This window comes from Anomalospiza imberbis, chromosome 3 (genome assembly GCF_031753505.1).
Source record: "Anomalospiza imberbis isolate Cuckoo-Finch-1a 21T00152 chromosome 3, ASM3175350v1, whole genome shotgun sequence".
Classification (NCBI taxonomy): Eukaryota; Metazoa; Chordata; class Aves; order Passeriformes; family Viduidae; genus Anomalospiza; species Anomalospiza imberbis.
In genome coordinates, this window is record NC_089683.1 from 32,099,330 (window position 1) to 32,120,580 (window position 21,251).

At 36.8% G+C, this 21,251-nt stretch overlaps 1 long non-coding RNA gene across 2 annotated transcripts; it reads left to right on the plus strand.

The window, feature by feature from the left end:
• The first annotated feature begins 3,288 nt into the window (after positions 1–3,288).
• Positions 3,289–6,181, plus strand: LOC137469870 (uncharacterized). Of its 2 annotated transcripts, none has more exons than XR_010996733.1 (3): positions 3,289–4,215; positions 5,616–5,699; positions 6,021–6,181. It is a non-coding gene; the product is annotated as an uncharacterized lncRNA (long non-coding RNA). The 2 variants fall into 2 exon arrangements; XR_010996732.1 differs by having other exon boundaries at positions 3,289–3,565.
• The last annotated feature ends 15,070 nt before the right edge of the window (positions 6,182–21,251 follow it).

A 21,251-nucleotide genomic window follows, 5' to 3' on the forward strand; every position in this document is an offset into this window, starting at 1 on the left:
AGCCTGGTCTCTTGAAGAAGAACAAGTAATCTTTTCTTGTTGTGGGGAATAGAGTAAAATGAGAAGGGGGAAATGGAATAAATTCAAAGTGTGGTTAGACAGAGACTGGGTGAGAGTCAGAAAACTGGAGAAGGACCTGGTGAAAGCATATGGTAATGAATTAGAAAGAAAAGAAAGGAAAAAAATATTGGATTTTGCTGTGACAGTTTGGTGAGGAACAGTGGATACCTATTGTTTGGATTGGAGTAGGGACAATAAATGGGAAACTGGAAATCAGCTGTTCAAAAACAGAATTATGAGAGCAGGAGTTAGAATTGAAGAGTTAAAGAATAATCTGGGCTGGTCATCAGTAACCTACTTATAGAACAGGGTGGGCATCTCTTGAGTGAGGTAGAATCCTGGGCCTGGGAATCGTGTGAGAAAAACTGATTTTAACATCTGCCTCAGATTCAGCCATACACAGCTAATGCCATCGACCTTTTTCACAGATATGTTTTGGGAAGATGGCCCATGAAGTCTTCAAAAATTCTATTGAGCAGCTCTGTAGAAAGAATTGTGAGACAGTACTCATAATCATATACTGCCTATGGAAAAATGTTTAGGAATGTGCAGAAAAGAGGCAAGCCCCTTAACTGAGCCCAGTCCATTCTGCACATCAAATCAGACAGGCTGAAAGAATGATGTGTGCCTCATGTTTTTTCTGTCTGTCTGTTCTCAATCCAATAAATCTGGACACTATGACAGGAAGTCGACGACAGTGGTGAATCACCAGGTGGCACATCACCTACCAGGTACAACTCCTATCCCAGTGCTTCATCTGTGGGCAGCACGCAGACTGACTGACTGACTGGGATCCATGTGCTCTGGGAGCCTGATGTGAAGTCACAGGATGAAACCAAGATCCCAGTTTGTGCTGAGAGGTGTAGAGCTGCACTGGGAGAGAATGGGATTTGAGCCCCTTGTGTACCTGTTACTCTGTGAGATTTGATCAGTCTGCACTTGGAGTATGATGGTGCAACAAAATGTTGTGATAGTTTATATATTTCAGGAAAGGATGGAGGTGAATGGTGATGTCTGTACAGACAGGTCTGTCACTTCCTAAGACTAAATTCCAGCAGCAGAACGGCAGCTTTAATAATGCACTTTTAACAAATTCTTCTGTGTATCATTAGTTTGTAATTTTACTGTCTAGCTGTAATTTGAGACATGTATTTGTTGAGTTTGCTTCAAGAGGATGGGAACCTGCTTGCAATTAATGTGGTATCTTTTGACTTCTTCATTCAGTGAGGAATATAATTTGCCCCAGTTCTTTGTTTCTCTCTCTGCACCCATTCCAATACATTGCTATCTTTCTAGATATTGTGATGTGAGAATTAATCCTGTAGGAAGTATTCCCCCCCTTTTCTCCAAACCCTCTCTCTTCCACAGCAGGCCCTGACAATACTGCTAGCCAAAATAGCATATTCTTTGTACAAGTAGATCAAAGGCTTGCATGCAACACAGGTAGAAATATCTCAGATTCCTTTCTTCTTCCTTATGTAACTTGCTCTCTTTCCTTAAGATTACAGCTCTTGGGTGTGGAAAGGGAAGAAATAAGAAGATTGGGTTGCATTCCATCTTGAGGAAAATGAAAATTCTATTGAATTCCGAAATGTCTTTTTAAATTCTGTACACATGGAGATTGTGAAGAGCTGAAAATATCATAGACAATGATGAAGTGATGAATTGCTAGTTTGAGCCATTCCCAAATGTGTTGGAGATGGGAAGCCCAGTTTCAGGGTATGCTGAAGTTGGAAGAGAATTGTCTTAGTAGTGGTCCATTACAGAGTTTACTTAGGGCTCAGTTAAGCTGGTTCTATCAGGAACACCAGCTATTCAATAAAATTGTAATAATCTTTTGGTCCAATTAAATAGGATTTTTCTTTCATATTCTTCACCTCTTTGGATTCCTATGCTGAAGAGTTTGTATCCTGTCCAGTGCTGCACACAAAAATGCTTGGGAAGCTAAATGCACATTCTCTGAATTGAATTTATTAAACTTTGAGGAATGCTTTTAATTTGTTTTCTTTAAAAACTGAGATTTTTAATAAAAGCTTTGAAGAAGAGGTGTTTACATCTAGTGTTTCAGTCAAGATGCCATGTAATTTTTTTTTGAAGACATTATGGTTTTAGCTAACTTCCTGAGTACCTAATCATAGTCCATAAAAGAGAATCAGCATCCAAAAATATGTGGCCATTTGAATTTCATAACTTTGAGAGACAGGATAAGTATTTTACATTATTTATATTTTTTTCCCTTTAGTACACCTCCTAGAACCTTAGAAATAATTGCCTACTGTAGTGATATACAGCAACGGGTATAAATAAGTTAGTTTAGTCTATATAATTAATAATGGCAAATATGCTATTTTTACCCTTGTAAAAGTTAATGCAGCTCATTGGCCATGAGTCAGTGCTGAGTCCAGGGATCTGATTTTAGAACAACATTCTTAGAACATGAGTTATCATCTTTCATTCGTTCTCTTTCCTTCAGGCAGTGGTGGTGGCTTTGAGAAAGAAAGGAATAATTTGGAGTTCAGCTTGGGACATAGGGGAGACCCTGCATTTTCATGAGACTCCTGACTTTGCACCTTCGAGAACCCATTCTCAGACTGTCCCATAGTGCTGTTTCAAGGCTGAGAGCTGATCCAGCCAGTGTTTCCTTTTGAATTTATAACCTCATCAGCGCCAATGGTCTTCCATGACCAGTTCCTGAAATCACTTCTGCAGAGCTCTGTGTGGATACTGTACAAGGCCTTTCTGTAGAGCAAAGGGTTTTGCTTCTTTGAAGGTTCAATTTTATTCATATACAATATCCCTTGAGGTATTTGAGACAGAAGTGGTCAACTAAGATTCTGATCCCTGTGCATTCTTGGAATATGTAATGTAAATTTTCCATTTAAATATTGAATATCTAATTTTTGCCTCTAAATTTCTTCTTGAAGAGTCTTCTGTCATAATCTCTATTTCTGAGAACAAAAAGAGTGTTTTAGATAGTAATGGAGTTAGATATAAATATATGATTCTATACAGAAAATAGTATATCAGAAGCTACAACATCTGATCAGCTGGCAGCTGCTACAGTCTGGCTGTTGCTTTGGAAGTGCTGTAGGCTTGCCGTCTGGCTGTCTTGATGAGTTGCTGTGGGTTTTTTGGGCACTCTTGAATGATTCCCTAAAATAATTTCATCAGGTACTGCTTACATATTGGTTTTTTAATACTTGCTTCTGTTCTTTGAGAAGCGTTCTTTATTAAAAAGGGTGTGCATATCTTATGTGTTCCATCTAATGTGTTACCATAGCAAAAATATTTGCTTTTAAGTCACACCTACCTAGAAAATAAGGGTGGGCTTTGGCAACTCCACTGAAGGTTATGGGGAACTGTGTCCCTCAGCTCATCAGAGGTTGCCCATGTCAGACAGAGGAGTCCAGTAGAGACATCCCTGAATTCCAGCACATCCCAGGACTCCAACAAGTACTCACCTGACTCATTCCACCAAGCTGGAGTTGGAGGCAGTGCAGCAGAAGTGAGCTAAGCATTGTTCATTTGCTAATGAAGCACAGTTAATTCATTTAACCAAGTGTCACTGCGATAAACCTGTACTTCTTTGGCACCACCAGCTGAAACTCAGTCACTGTGTCTGCCCAGTGCCATTTTGCCATACAGGAAGGCTTGGGGCTATTTTAGGGATTTCACTACCTCGGGTTATTCTGCCTTCACATGCCTGCTTTGGCAGTTTGAAAACACTTTGACATCTGAGGTTTATCATGAGATTGAATTAGGGTTCACTTTGATAGTTAAAATATTGCCTGCTAATTCATGCTGGTTGAAATAGCAGCTCTTTCAACACTTCACCAGAAAAATAGAAGCAATTATTTTTGGTTGCCTGTGTGGTTATACAATTGAGCTGGGGTGCACTGCAGTCTTTTCCTAGTTTGGTATGTAAACCAAGATTTGGGAATTTTTCTTGTTTCTGTTTTGTTTAATATGGCCCTACTAGGAAAAACAAACAAGAAAAAATTATAGCAGAACATAAGACAGACATCTGCAAAGCTTTACAAGTTTTTTCAAGCACAAAATTTAACTAAAAACCAGTGATATTTTCAGATATCAGAGCCAGTACTGAGACTTGTTATTTGAAGACAGTGAAGCAGACATTTCTTAAAATCCAGCTTTGTGTTTTGCTCCAACTCTCAGAATATTTTTTTTTTCAGAAATGTCTGGGTGGCCTTTCGATCGATGATATAAATAGTTTAAAGCTATTTTGTTTATCTAAGATATTAAAAATTATTTTAATGAAAAATGATGTGACTTTCAAACTGGATTTTTCTTATTGTTTAGAAGAAGAAATATTTCAGAAAAATTAGAAAGAGACAGTGCTTTCCAGAACTTCTTAACCAAATGTTCTGCAGCCTATTTTTGACCAAATTTTTCATAGACAAATTGTGAGCATGTCATCCCTCGTGGTCTGACCTGTGATTTTGCTTGCAGAAAATGCATTGTAAGTGAGGCACAGGCTAAAAACTGCGGTATGCAGAAAAAAAAAAAAAACCAAAACCAAACCAAGCCCCATTTGTTTCTACCAGTTGTGTAATAGTTACTACTCCCTTTCTAATGTTATGTATAGAACACTCTCTATAAAAATTATTGGTGTCAAGAAGAGGGAATGTGAAGAATTTATTGCCTAATACACAGAAAGAAACCTGTTAGTAAAGTTGCTCTCCTTGGATATATTGTTCGAATACCATCAAAAAAGAGCAGATGTGTGCTTGGACATGAGTCTTATAGGTGACTGAAAGGCCCTACTTAAAAAAAAAAAAAGAAGAGGCCACAGCTTCCCAATAAATTCTATACTTTTCTTCTCAGTCCATTCCATAAATTGTAAATATTTAGGTGCTCAAAAAAAAAAAGGGAGAAGAGAGATCCTTAATTAGTCCTGAAATAAAAAACCCTACTTTTTTTGCTTTGTTCAAAACCATGAAGATTTACATTTCTGATTCAAATATATAATTTTTCCTACCTGATTTTTAATTGTCATTGAAATTAAAAATATTTCACTTGAACAGAGAGAATCACGGATTTCCAGGTTCATATGGGAAATTAATTTCCCAATAGGAAGAATAGATAGCACAGCAGATAGCTCAGATTATACCTGATTTCAGAATTAGCAGGAAGAAAAATATGGGAATGAAGCTTAAAAAGAACCATGCTTCTTCCTTCATTGAAATTTGCACTGTCTTTAGGATGGCCTGGGCAAAAAATTTTCCCATCACATCCATCTATAGTAATATTTAGAAATTTAATAAAGTACATTTGCAACTCAGAAAGTTCCTTTAAAATTGCATTCAACAAAACACATATCTCCACCACGGTTACAAATAATGCAAGACTATTCATTTTCTAATTCTTGTTCTGAAGGATTAATAGCACCAAAACCCATCAAATAAAAATTATTTAGCCTGTTTAATACTGGAGATGTAATGAATTATTTATGAAAGTAATTTTATCTAGACTGTGCTAAGTAGCAGAATTGTGTTTTGATTTTTGTTTGTTTACCTCTTCTTCTTTTTTCATAGAATAGCTGATGTAAAGTAGTTCTAGAGGAAGTTTTAAAAGCAGTCTTGACTTTGTGCCACCATCCACTGATGAAAAGAAGGGATGTGAGTATAAATAACAGGATTTTGACTTTGATACACTGGGAAAAGTTGGATAAAGACACATGTGATGTCAGGCACATTTGATGTCATAAATTATCCTTCTGGACATAAACTTAAGGTCTGGATGGTCTTGGTTCTCAAAATGTGGTCCTAAAACTTGTACCAGAACTGAATTAATAAGGTGAGGAGTTAATGAGATATAATTTTGATTGTACATTCAGTATTTATTTGAAATGTAGTACGCTAATATAGCAATAATTTTGGGGTGGTTTTTTTTTATTTTAAATGAACTTTGAATGATTGCTTTTTGCCTACTCTTCCTAGATGACCATGGATAAAAATGTTCCTCTGTTATTCTGTGTGTTGTGTTTTTATAGCACTATCAAGTTAGTCAAACCACATTTGCAGTTATTTGCTGCAGAATGAAGAGTTGAGTGTTGTTTCTTCTTGAAAACTTCTGTATCCTTTCAGTTTATCTGAGAAGAACCTTCCTTCCTCACAAGCCCATCTTGCTGAATGTTCCTCATGAACAAATTAACAGGGAGTCTAAAGTACCCTCTATTTTTGCAAAACAAGACTGATGTTAAATCACGTTTTGTAACCATGCTTCATTAATGCACCTCTCCTGCAGACTGCAGTTTCAAAGTGGTGCTTATCAACATCAAGTCTGGTTAAATCAAATGTTAAAACACAGCATAGGTGTGCTGATATTTGTCTTGGCATTTGTAGCATTTGTCTTAGCATTTGTACCCAAGTTTCTTGCGTAAGAAAAAACAAAAGACAAAAGAAAATGAGGAATGGAATACAAGACTTAAAAGGAAGATAACCAACTGAGGCCCACGGCCTGCAGAATATGGGCAGTCATACAGCTATACAGAATGTATATACAATGCTATACAGGACAAAAAGTGAAGAATAACTGTAGAAATTGCATAAGTTTGCTTTGAGTTCCTATATGTGGAGTAGTCTGAGATTGTAGATGCCTTTAGCTGGACTCACTTTCCAGAACTGAAGGGAGATTTCTCAATCCTGAAACATTCTTCTGTGTGCACCATGAGTGAAAGGATGCTTAGTAACTGGGGACAGCAGCAGTGGTAAATATGAACTAGTGGTCTGTAGTTCATGTCTGCAGTTCAGTGTTTTGGAGACACCAAATTATTGCTAACTCCAGGGCTTTTGTCAATCAACTGTATGAAATTCTTAATTATTGCCAGTGAAGATTGGTAGTTCCTAAGGCTCTATTGGTCCAGGCCTGTAGAGAGCTCAGGAAAAAGGCCATCCTTGTTCCCAAAAGTATATGGTTTAACCATTGGGGTAAAATGGGGGTATCATAAATGAAGTGTATAGTATATTAGGACAAAACATCTCAGCAAGAAAGGAAATTTTTTATAGAGCATTAGCAGCCTAAATATTCTCAGGCTTTTTGTAAGCATCCCAGACATGCAGGTGCAGTTTGAAAGAAGGCAGCAGAGTGGCTGTTGAGAGCTGCTACCCCATACAGGGAAGAATTTATAAGAACAAGCTTTGAAAATCAAACTGTGCATAGTAGCAGAAGACTTTATTCTTGGATGGTCAAAGCAGATATGTGTTTTAGAGCATTATAACAGACTGTTTAATTAGAAACAGTCTGCTGGAACTCTCTGCCTGTGACTGCTTTCCACCATGTGCTTCAGGTCTCACTGCTATCTGTGGTTGTCCTTGCTGAGTCCTGATGCTGAATTTTGTGTCTCTTAATATGTCTTTGGGAACTAATCTTTGGATACTGAATATGACAGGCAGGTTCTGAATAGGCTGTGAAGAACTATGAAATTCAGTCAGATACTGATCTAGATGACATCCACTTGAAATGTATAGGAAAATAAAGATATTTTTCCTGGGGACTCGCTTCCTTTAAAACAAAAAAAAAAAAAAAATAACCATGCAATTTGAGGAATACTCAAAGTTCTCTGAATTTTAAAATAAAAGGTGACTGTTATGTTAATTTAGTGACAGTCTCTAAGCTGCACATTATTTCTGCTTAAGATATGGTATATGTTGAAAAAAAGGTATAACTCAGAAATACAAAACAACTGAATACACATCTGTCCTAGTATTTTCCCAGCGATTCCTCAGGTTCACAACTGAAATATAAACCTGAGGCTGAACTTCATATTTCATTGTTTTCTGGTTACTGGATCTCATTATACATTTTAAAAATTATTATCTTACAGAGCTAAAAGCCATGAATATTTCACTTACATGTATTTACAGAAGCTGAAAAAGTAATATCTTAGCCTTTTAATTAATAAACTAATTAGAGCTTATTAACACTTTTACAGATGGATTTTTCAGGTTACAAGTTATTTTGAAAACATATTTAATCCCTTCTAATTTGTGACTCAGTAATTTTTAAATTGTGTACTACACAGCATGACATAATATTCCAGTAATGGTCTCACTAATGCTCTTTACAGAGATAAATACTAGCTCTTCAGTAATCTTAGTATTTGCTGTCTTAAGCATCCAGGAATCATAGTAATTTTCTTATCTATAGCACTTGGCTGAATGTTCATGCTTAATTACCTCATTTACTATATGACCCCAGGATCTTTCTCAGTGTAAACATATTTCAGAATGTGGTTGACATTTCACAGAACTGTAGGATAGTTTAGATTGGAAGGGACCTTAAAGAAGGGTTTCAAACTCCCCTTCCATGAGAGGGATATCTTCTACTAGACTAGGTTGCTTTTACATCCCATTTTCCCCTTAGATCTGGTTTTTTGTCTTTGCAAATTTCATAGTTTTCAAAACGAATACATTTGGAGCAATCAGATTACTGTGCACAGCATCTCTATACATTGTAACTTGTCACTCTACTGATTTTCATGTTATTTCAGACTGCATATTTATAGCATTTACCATTTGTTCATCTATTAGATATCTTCCCTGTTTACAGCAGTAAGGGAGAATTTGTAGACATTTATTGAGATATTAATGAAATGCAGACAAAACCAGATGGATTAAAGTTGAATGGCTGAGACAGCTGGTGCTTTCTATTGTTTGTTCTGTAGCAGATCTTGCTGCAACAAATGGCAGGACGAATTGCAGTAAACAGGAACCAGTTTCTGAGCTGAAGCACTTACAGTCAAGCACAGTAAGGCAACTGAAAATTAGTATCAGGGTATATGACAATGCTTCAATGGGTTTGGTGCTATTCTACCTTCCTGTCTAGCAACAGCAATCAAGGAGCATATGGTGAATATCTTGTGGCAGGAGCCTTTTAACTGCCAAGTTGAATACACCAACATTCAGAAGCCAAATCTGCAAAATATGGTAATGTAGTTACCATATTTTAGGAATGATAATCTGAAGTGCATTCTTTGCTTCAAATGCTCCTTCTATTTGGAAAGTTTGCAGGAGGGTAATAGTGCTTCATATGCTTTTGTCCTGGATTTTGCTGTTGAGTTGTGCTGCAGAAAGAAAACTGTTTTGGTGACGAGATGGCTGGTGTACAGTGACAGAACAAGAGCTAAGAGCATGGGATTGTTTTTGAGCTCTGTGGATGAAAATAACATGTTACTGTCAATGCACCTGGCTTTGGATGCTCTCTGCATATAAAAAGATTTTTTCTGTTTCATTTGAGGCAAAGAGTGTGCATGCCTGAAAAATAATGCATTATCTACCAGGTGCAAATATAGGATTTTGCTGCTTGAATGTGTTGTCATTCAGGTGCTAATGGACTGGGCCTCAAGGTTTTGTTCATTAAAGACTGTTTAATTGCTAGGATGTAACATGGAGTTGCATAATAAAATCACGGCCTTGGAGGACTGGCCAGAAAAGCTACAGGATCCTGTGTGTCTGCATACAAATTCTTCTCCCAGCCCTTGTGACCTATGGGCTGCATTTTTTGATACTCTTTGCACCAGCACCTGGAATATCAAATAGTGAATGTCAAAATAAGAAAATGAAGATTTTCTACTCACAAATAATATTTTGAAACTCTGCAGCTGGATAAAGTCCAATTTAGAACCCTGGTGACCAACAACAGTGATAACCGACTGCAAATATATACATAAAAATATGAGAATTAGAATAAATGTGCCATAAAAAACTGCATGCCTTCAGTGGATTCAGATTAAGTTATTCATATACCCATGTATGTTATGATTTCATGACATGATAAAGATATCTCTTTAAAACAAAGACTGAATAATATCTAAAATTGTCACCATTTAGAGGACACTAGTTAATTTGCAAAACATTTTAAAGGTTATTTTTAATGCAACACTTATCTGATGTAGTACTGATGTGGCAGTTTGTTTACAGCTGTTTTTATAAGATCTGAGTTTCAACCAAAATATTTTTGTTTGCACTAGTAAATAAATTATCAACATCTTGTCTGGGGATTCTTGGTAAACAGGCTGAGGTGTTTTTTTTTTTCAATCCCATTTGGTTTTCAGTAATAAAATGTAAACAATTAAAAATTATTTATGAAAAGGTAACTGAAATAATAAAATGCTAAAGAAAAAAAGATACTGAAAAGATGCTAGGGAAATGTATTGGTTTTTTGGTTGTTTTAATGAGACATTCTAACAGTATACAGACTTTCATGAGTCTTCCATCTCTTACTGATGTGTTGCATCAACTTTTAGGAAAAATCACTTTTCATCAAACTACTGTTGTCTGCCATAGCATCTACTTGCCTTACCCACTGATACAGCTTTTTTCCCCCTGACTATTAAAATGGATCAAGTAGAATGCTGACATATACACATTCTTCCCAGAGGAAAAACCTTCACATTCCCTTATTTAGGAATGAGCTTTTAAAACTCATTCAATCTGTAAACGACCTATCTCAAACTAAATGGAAAACAATACCCTTCCTGGACTAGCACACTTGAGTTTTCAAGCATAAATTTATCTTGTGCTTTTTCACGTAGTACATAAAGTACTAGTGTCCAATTTACAATCCCATTTGCCAGATATTTTCATGCTGACCATTGCATGATCTCAGTGGCTCAGCAGTGGAAAGAGCTAAGCTTGGACTCCTTTCTCTGGAGAATGTCTTGTGGTATCCTTTGTTTAAAAGCACAGTAGTTGTGGTGAAAAATACAAATTTTCCTACTGAATAAGTACAAGGCTTTGACCCACCGTCCTCCTTATGTGACTATGCTCTGTAAGAGGAGAGAAGGTCATGAACATGTGAAGTGCCATGCAATGCAAAACATTTTGGACTGGGTTTATGAATACTTCATATGGCGTTTGCTGTGAAGTGAAATTATTGCAATGAAAGAGAGAAGAGAAGCAACAGTATGTGAGAGGCCAAATAACAGAAGGAGGCATATTTTCAAACTAATCTGCGAGTCTGGAGGTTGGGGAAGCTAAATAGCTCAAAACTCTCTCTAGAAGAAGGAAAAGGAAAGTTTCTCACACACCCTTGCAGAGACTTGATGCAGTTGGTAATGACGGTAAAGAGCTGCAGGAGCTGGTAAGCCTTGAAGAATTAAAAATGCATATAGACTGCATAGTCTTCAATTTTCTTTTTAAATTAAAACTTATGGTTCTTAACATAATGTTTAGCTTTAAGAAGGTCTTTATGGAAATTTATTTTTTGCTGTTTGCCCAGAAAAATGCCTCTTAAAGTGGGATGACAGCCTTGTGTTTTGCTGTCAGGATGCTAACAGCTTTCCCTCCACTCTTGCATAGCATGAGGCGGGGGGGGGGTTGCCTTGTGCAAAACACACACTGAAAAAAGTTGTTGGCCCATAAATAACATCATTTCTGTAGCAGGGGCATATTTCAAGTGAACTGTGTTACTGTGTTACTGACTGTGTTCATGTTAAATAAGAAATGTTAAATATAAATCTGTTTAGAGATATGCATAATAAATATCAATTGATGTTGTGCATCAGCTGGAACTCTGCATATAGACATAAAGCAAGTAAAACAATTAAAATCATCTGAACAAACTCAAGATTGATTTTTTCCATACTACTACATTTTTTTTTTTTTTAGGGTTCCTGCGGTACCACAATAGAGGTCAGGGAAGGAAAAGGGAGCTCTTAGAAAGAAACTGAAATTCAAGCTCAATTCTTGCCAACAGAATGCTTATTTTTCATGTTTTCATGTGGCAGCTGCTCTAAGTGTATAGCTTCTGTTTTCTGCTCTTACAGGTTGTAGCTGGCCTTTTTTTCCCCCAGCTGACTCCTGTCCACTCTCTTCACTGCCTTATTCCTAGGAGCTTTTTTAGAACTGTGAGAGTCATCTCTTCTGCTGCTCTTTTCTCAATGCTGCCATGTTTTGCATCGTAAACATGGTCTTTTATGAGGCAAAAATGGGCATAGGTGTATGGGAAGAGATTTTTGGAGTACTTCAGAATTATAGAATTAAGCTTACTCTATTTAAATGAATAATATAAAAGAAGATGGAGGAAGGTTTGAAGGCAATTTTGAAGAGCCTTTCAACATGGTGTTGCTTTTTTTTTTTTTTTTTTTTCTCTTTTAGTTATGTTTTGCTATATCTTATCTTCTCTTTCAAATTTGCTATATCTTATCTTCTCTTTCATTCCCTTTTTAGTCTCCTGATCAGCATTTCCAATAATGAATAGTTCATCAGCTAAGATTGTGGAGGTTGCCTGGTCTTTATTTCACCAGGAGAAATGAGACTCAGTGTGTGTACTGGATTTTTGTGGCATGTTTTTGGTAGTGGGGTGCCACAGGGATGACTCCTGTGGAGAGAAGAATCTGCCAGAAGCTTTCCCCATGCTTCGTGGAGCTAGTGTCAGCTGGCTCCAAGACAAGCTGCTGGCCAAGGTGGTAGAACCTCTGGTATAACAGATTCAAGAAGGAGAAGAGAGAGGAGTGAGACCATGTGAGAGAAAGAGCCCTGTGGAAACCAAAGTCAGTGCAGAAGGAAGGGAAGAAGCTGCTCCAGGTGCTAGAGCAGAGATCCTCTGGCAGCCCACGGGGAAGATTTGTGGTGAGGCAGCTGTGCCCCTGCAGCCCATGGACATCCACAGTGGAGTGGAGATCCATCTGCAGCTCCTGGAGGGTCTCATCCCAGAGCAGTTGGATGTCCAAAAGATGCTGTGACCACCTGCAGCTCCTGGAGGGTCTCATCCCAGAGCAGTTGGATGTCCAAAAGATGCTGTGACCACGTGGGAAGCCTGCACTGGAGCAGGCTCTTGGCAGGACCTGTGGACTCATGGAGAGAGGAGCCCACACTGGAACAGGTTTGCTGGCAGGACTTGTGACCCCATGGGCGACTGCACACTGAGCAGTTGGCTCCTCAAGGATTGCACCCTGTGGAAGGGATCCACAGGGGATCAGGAGAAGAGTGTGAGGAGCGGAAGAGACAACCTGATAAACTGACCACAACACCCATCCCCCATGTTTCCTTCTTTCCCTGGGGAAGGGGTAGAAAAAATCAGGAGTGAAGTTGAGCCTGGGAAGAAGGGAGGGGTGGGGAGATGGTGTTTTGATGTTTAGTTTTAGTTCTCATTATCCTACTCTGATTTTATTGGTAATAAATTAATTTTTCCACAAGTCCAGTCTGTTTTGCCTGTGGCAATAACTGGAGTGATCTCTCCCTGTCCTTATTTCAATCCACAAGCATTTTGTTGTATTTTTTTTCCTCTGACCAGCTGAGGAATGGAAGGATAGTGTGGTTTGGTTTTGGTGGGCACCTGACATCCAGTGAGGGTTAGCAGGTCTTCTTTTAAAAACTACAAATAGGAGTAACAGCTATCCAGATTAACTTTTCCTTTGCTAACAGCATCTGTTCTTTTTAGACTTGTCAGACTATCTTTGTTACATCGTGGTTCAACTTCATTTTTGGTGTTTTCATCTTAAGACTGTTCATTAAAATAATCCCTGAACACAGATTAACAACTTGTTATGATTTTTGCCTGATCAACTACTTCTGTCTCTACAGATACAGTGACTATTGGCAAAGTAATAAATATATAAGAAATTGCAGGATCAGATCATTAATTGCAATTTTTATGCCTCTGATAAGTTATCTAATTCATCACTCTTCTGTCTACAGACCTAAGAACCTTAACTAGAAAAAATTTAATGCTCCAAGCCTCTAAGCTTTAAATATCTGCTGATATAAATTCTTTAAATATCTGCCTAATCTTTATAAAATGAAATGAGATTGTTCCTCTGCTAAGGAATTTTACCTCCAAAACAAGGTGGTCTTAGTACAGGGAGACATTGTTCAGTCACACACAAGGGATGACTTAAAGCCTATTTATTAGCACTGCAGGGTAATAAATGTGGACTTCATATCTCTTGACAATATAATGTCCTGGATGTCCAGGAGGGCCATGCAACTCAGCTTCTTAATCTTTAACTGTCTGAGAGATGGAAAATAAGCAGTGTTGTTTTTGATAGGAAAAATACCAGTTGTGTGCCTTTGTTTTTTGTAAGAAACATGTGAAATACATATTCTGTAATTTTCTTTTCCTCAAACCTCCTTCCAGTTAGAAAAGCGTAATAATTTTGATAAACCATTTTGTTTCCAAAATATTCCAGCATTTGAGTATAGGTTTACCTCCCCTCCCCACCAAAACACAAAATACTGCAGTACAAGAATTTTTAATGCTTTCTGGGACAGTCTGCAGAACTCTGAGCAGGAATGCTCCTCAGGTAATGCTCCTCTCAAAAAATTATAGTGATTTCCTATTTGATCAAAACCCCCTATTTTTTTACCTTAAGGGTATAGCTGTATGTGTATTGCAATGAACATATATATATATGTGTGTGTATATACATATAAAATACACACACATATTAAAACAGGCTGAAACTATGACTGGAGACACATTTCCGTATGTCTGAATTTGCATATTGATAATGCAAATTAATTTGTTATTTACTCTATGCTGAGGAAACTCATTAAAAAAAAAAAAAATTTCTCAGTGACTTTATGGTTTGTCATATACAATCTGAGTGTTTCATGACTATTTCGTATTGCCACCACTCCAGAAAGTGAGCATATCTATGTTATAGGAAAATTATGTGATCCAAGAGACTATATTATATTAAATTTTTCTCCTGCTTTGTGGTTCCTAGGGCTTGAATTTTGGTAGTTTAGGTTAAATTAAACTGCTTTTTGCAGTGAATTTAGATGTTGCTGTGAGTCATAAGAATTTTTAAATAATCTGTGCTGAAGACCAGTGCAAGTCAGAAACATTTCCAAATTGCTGTAGTTTATTTTGCTTCTTTCCCTGGATGCTGTTCATAGGTACATGGATTGAAGCAGGAATGCTATGGTAAAAAACTGAAACCTCCATAACCCGGAGATAGGAAAGTAGAAGATGATGAATGATGGGAGAGGTATTGTAATGGGAAATTTTTCATGGTGTTGGAGGTGGAGTTCAGAGCAATGCCTTTTATTTCAATAAAAAATTTAAAAACCAGTCAAATTCAGGTGCAGTTGGAGGTGGGGATCAGAGTAGGTAGATGAGACAATAGGAATAAGGGTGAGCTGTTCTACTGCAGCTTAAAACCTTGAAATTCTCCAAACATATTTCCCATCTTCATACTGAGAGGTGAATAAACTTACATCATATGAAAGATTCATGTTATTTTAAGGGTGCTGAACTGAAGAAAATAATAGAAAATCTCTGGACATTTCACTACCAGCTTACATATCCTATATTAATTTCCCTTTGCAAACCTACTATTCAAAAAATGAGAGTTCAGTTTAAATGTGAAATCACCTTTTTTTTTTAACTTAAAAAGGAGTCTTTTGTTTGAGATGTCACTGCAGTATAATTTATCCTGCATTTATTATAATGTGCATTCAGTCACATTTCATTTTTTACTTCCGAGAATTAATTAGTGTTTTAAAGTCTTTTGTATACTTACTCCCCCATGGCTGCATAATTACAGTTTATAACGAATAATCTCTGAGTTTTGATTGGCTACCCTGGCTTTCATAGTTTAACAGATAAACCTGAAAATAGAAAGCCCACTATTCCCACTCTGTTTAGGAAAAAAAATTAGTTTCACCTAGTTTAGCCATCAGAAAGCTAAGTGTCTTATCTGCCCTTCTTGACAAGGCACCTCCTGTGACTGAGGAAATTTAGGCAATGGATAGAACAGTTTGCCTCCATCATCATCACTTTTCACACCCGAATCAGAGCATCACAGGAGAGAAGACCCTGCTGTCTACTGGAGAAAGATCAGTAGTCTTCAATATCAAAATCATACCATTATCATATAATTTTACCCGCTAGTCATGAAAATCTTTAGCTTCAGATTAGATCTTGTTGACTACAGCTCCAGGTATTCTCTGTCCTACTGAAAATACTGAAACCTTTGTATGTCTGTCTGCATACATCTTGAGCATGTAGAGGTTTTTCTGGTTTAAGGTCCAGAGTGGAAGTGGTGTGTTTTTTGCAGAGCTGCTTCTCAGAACTAGAGAACAGTTTAATGTTCATGCCCAAAGAGAGGAAGCCTGATTTAGGGAACGTCTCAAGAGGCAGCCATGCAGGGTGCAGTGCTCTGTGCAATTCTGCAGTGAGAGGTGCTGCGCTAGATGTTATATATTATTCCAATTTGTGTCAGGTAGACTTAGTTCCTGGCCTGAGACTGGCCAAGGTTTTTAATGGCATTTTGCTCTCATCACAGTAGTGGTGGATGGACTGTGATCTGTCTGTCTGGAAATGGGGTTGGTTATATTAAAAGTACTTCAAGGAGAATTTGTAAATAGGTTTAGGCAAACCAACAGCAGTTTTTCTTCAATAGAAGTGTTTTTATTCATGTGAAGGGTTCAGGTCTCATTGACTACTGTTATTGCCTTTGTGTGATCCATGAAACTCATTGAGAATATTGCTAGCTGACTTAAATGAATGGGCTGAGACAGAAATTCATAATTTGTTTCATTGTTAAAGCATTTTATCATTGTTAAAATGTTAAGTATACATTTATTTTTTGATGGAAATGTGTAGGCATTTATTTTCATTTTTCCTGGAGAAAATTAAATTATTGATTTAATTTAATTTAAAATTAAATTAAATTCTTTAATTAAAACAGTTTCCTCCTTAACATATTTTATAGGAGATTAAAAAAATAAAATTGAATATTTAGATTTAAAATGTTTTTAAAAAGGTTTACAAATCTGAGTGGTACCCTTATCTTAAACAAATGTATCACCATGCAAAGAGAACCAACTACTACAGCCTTCATTTTGGAGTTGTTTTGTGTTCTTAGAGTTGTGGAGAAGTCCAGCTTATTTCAAACCACAGTTTATGCTCTAGAGGGACTATGAAGTTTTCCATTTAGTTGCTTCACCTATTTTTTTCTTCTTTTAAAAATTCTTTTAGTGGATGATTCTTTGGCAAAAGAACTAATTTAAAAGCAATATATTGATAATACTGCTTATTCAAGTTTTATATTTTGCTTTTTATTAGTAAACTGTGAAGAAATTTCAAAAGGACTGTATTGTGGGTTTTGGGTTTTTTTAATTACTGATAACCACATACTCAACTGACAGGTGTAGTGTGAAGACAATAAGGAGAGATTGTGAAGCTGAAAGGCCCTTACTTTTAAAAATATGGGAGTTTGTGCATTTAAAAAAATTACTTCCACTTCTGAACCTTGTTTTTACTTAAACTTGTATCACCATAGATACAAAAATGTTACATGGCAAAATATGTTTACACACAAAAGGGATAAAACTAAATAAAGAAAAAAAAAAATCAGTGTGGAGATCTCTGCCTCTGTTGAAGCCAAACATCAAATTGTTCACAACAGGAAGGAGATGATCCTCTGTTTCCAGTGTTTCATCAAGTGTCCTTTAAGCAGTGAAAGTCCACATTGATTTTCAAGCCAGAACTGCAAGAAATGTTCATGTTCACAGAAGTTCACTGTGAACAACAAGGTCTTGACAGAATTGACTCCTAGAATAATATGGTAAATTATCCTCAAAGATAGTGCATGTGTTTCTCCCATACACATTTATTTTCTTCAGATGAGAGTGGAATAATTTTACCTTCTTAAAATTTCACCCTCTTATTTTATTACTTTCAAATACCAATTATATACATAGTTCCTGCATGAAAAAAAAAACTGTGAGATGACTTTTACCCATGGTACACAAGAGCTTTTACACTTGCTGAAGTTTTTTCTCTTTGCATAATGAAAAACAATTGCAGTCTTTCTAAAATAATGATCTCTTGTACTGAAGAAAATGTAATGAATAGAGTTCTGACTTATTCTAAATTAAAAGCTATTTTAAGCTATTTCAAACTTATGTCTCTAAAACTTTAGTACTTGGTCTAAAAGATACCTAAGCAAAATTACCATTTTTTATTACCTATTCTCTGGCACATAATTTTTCAAGTCTATTGATTCTTAATCCACTTTAAAATACCTATTGCTTCCTTCATCCATGCTATTTTATTGGGGAAAAAACAGTTTTCTTTGTATCTAAATCCACATTTGGATATTTTTTATCAATTAAATTTTGAATAATGCTTATTGTATTTGCAGAATACAATACAGTCTGCTTTCTGTCTTGAACAGAGAGAGTGTGGGGATCTTCTGAGGAGATCTGAGGCCATTCTCACTGTTCCAGAGAAAATAAAGTGTTAAGTATCATAAACAAAGTGAAATGTTTTTAAAAGGGCATTTTTAGTGTGATGCTCTCCTGCCACAGTAATTATCAGCAAAAACCTCACACATATGACAGTGTCTCCAGAAAAAGCCTCAGTACTTGTGCCAATTCATCTAAATATTAACATGTTCACATTTGACACACAGTGGGACTGGGACCTCCTTGCCAAAACAGGCAATCAGAAGTTGGGTCCAGAGTGAGTTTCTCACACCCCAGTGAGTACAGTAACCAAGGATGATCCCCATGAAGATGCAGTGCTGGCTCTGCAAAGAGCAGTGCTGTAATTTTGTATTTTAAGAGGTTGTCTGCTTCTTGCAGGAAGGACTAGAAATCCATGTAAGAAGGAGTCTGCTTTTCATTTTGTTCATGGTTTCAACACAGTGGGTTTTATCATCTTTCTGCTAGCTTTGCCATGAGGCTGCTAAAAGTTCTAGTCAGAATTGCACAGGAGTGGCACAATGCTTTTCTGCTGCTGCTTCAGAAAAACTGCAATGGAAATTTCCTGTGCAAAATCAGCTCTAACATTGAAATCAAGCGCTGACATATGAAAAGCCTGTTACTTTTTTGTTCATTGCAGGGGGATTGGACTAGATGACCTTTAGAGGTCACTTCTAACTCAAATTATTCTATGATTTTAAGATTTTGTGTACGGAGTGAGGTATTTGGGAACTTTTTTGCTTTTAATTTAGATAAATAATGGTCTTTATTTTTCTTCTATAGGGGTAGAAGGACAAAAAGAGCTGTTTATTTGTTTCTTATGTTTAAACAATAGGAATGATTATTCATTATTTCTGAGCTTTTGTTCATCTTTTACTCGTCCAACACATCTGAGCACCCACTGGATTACAATCTTAAATAATTGCTAAGACTTTTGGAAACGTTGTGTTCCAAAGCAAATTCTAGAAAGCTATTATATCAAAGCCAAACAAATAATTAAATGAATCATTACTTCCCACCTAGCACTTATTGCAGTGTTATTGCATAATAAAACCATCTGAGTGGAAGGAGAAAGAATAAATCCAGAGAGAAATCAAGTCTATATGCTTGAAATTACTAGAATTCATTTGAATAGAAACAAAAGCAAGAAGGAATGATGGTGGTGATCAATATCATCCTAGAAAATGTCTTTTATTATACCTATCCTTGCTGCTATATTACCTTTCCACAGCAATTTGTGATTTGAGCCTGCACAAATCCAGTAGCTGGACTCCTCCAGGAGATCATTTTCTTCTACTGCTGCTACTGAAATCTCTGCCTTTAGCCTCGAGATCAGAAAGAAATAAGAGAGTATTACCATGCAAAAGAGGCATGAGATGGGGGGTTGTAGCACCTGAACTCTGAATCCTTCTTTCTAACATGCTTGCTCTTAAAACCAACTTTTTATTTTGCCCATCTGTACTAACAAGGCCATTTGAGGAGTGGTAGGGTAATGGTCACAGCTCTTAATGACTCGGTAGGACTAGGGGTGCTTGATGTCTTCCAAACCAAGTTCACAGATGCTGGAATTTCAGGCCCCTGAGCACAAGAAGAGAAAAATTCCCGATGCTGTAAGGCATTCTGTAGTCCTGGTCAGGGAGCAGAATGAGGCCATAGTTCCAGTTTCTCAACTTCAACCTTGTAGCTGTAAAGTAATGCAGCAGGAGGCTTACAAATGCTGCTTTGGTAGCAGATGTTGGAAAACTGTCACTTTGCCTCTTACCTGTACTGGCCCTATTACAGCATCGTTATTTTCCATCACCTTATTAACCATCTCTTCCAGGAGAGGCAGGGCTGGGCCTTGCAGTAGGAGAACAAGCAGTTCCAGCAGCACCTTGTGGGAGGGAGGGAGAAGTGGAGGATCACCAGGGCAAATAGCAAAGGAAGGATCTGTCTTTCAGACAGGATATGAAAGTAACTTGTGGCATGAATCTCTGCAATGGATGTGAGAGTTGTCTTGGTTTGCATCCAGCTGACAAATAGGAATTTTCAGTTGGCTATCCCTCAGTTCATAATGGAGGGAGATACATTGAGACTGAACAGAGTTGAACTTAAATATTAGGTACTTGAACATCTAATAATGGCAAGGAGGTTTCTAGGTATCTGAAATGGTGCTTTCTATTTGTAAAGTGTCTTACCAAACCCAGGCATTTCTTTCTCACAATGGAAACCTGAGCTAGTGTAGCTGTGCAACAGCCACAATTTCCATACAAATAACTGCCATAAGCAGTGCTTCCAACGGGAGAAAATCAAAGCATGTATGGTTGAGGTTTGCACAAGGTCAAGCAAAAGCTGATTACCTAAGTTTTCAATGGTTTCATTTTAACAGAATAGTGCAAAATGACATGGCAAAACATATAACATTATGTACTCTATTGAGTTATAAGTGGTATTTCTTAGCCCTGTAGCTGTCACAACCATTCCCATAGCCCCAAGCTACAGACATATTAACTTAGAGTTCCAAGAATGGATAAGACATCTTGTACAGCTCCACCATGATTTGTGGAATATAAGCACCACCGGGATAGCACATATGTTGTTATAATACTTATCAATAAGAGGAAACATTTGTCCATTTTGACAGAGGTGACTGGAAAGACACGGGAATAAACAGTATGTGTCAGGAGATAAAGAGTAGATGTACTCTGAAATTAATTAGCAACATAATTATTTTGATCAGCCATTAAACTGGAAACATATATAAGAAAAATTAAGTATTTGTAAGAAAAAAGATTATACACATCCAAGCCTTAATTTTTGGCTTCTGTAATTTTACACAATAACTATCTGTATAGTAAGAAGTACTGAAATATTCTGGATATTTCAATTGCAAAGTAAGAACCATAATATCAAGAATAGAATATAATTTTAATAAGAGAAGAAAAACATTAATATGAATAGAGGAGAGGTTTGGCATGTTATTTGCCAGTGACTATCAATGAAGTACAGAAAACATTTGTATGTAGATAAGAA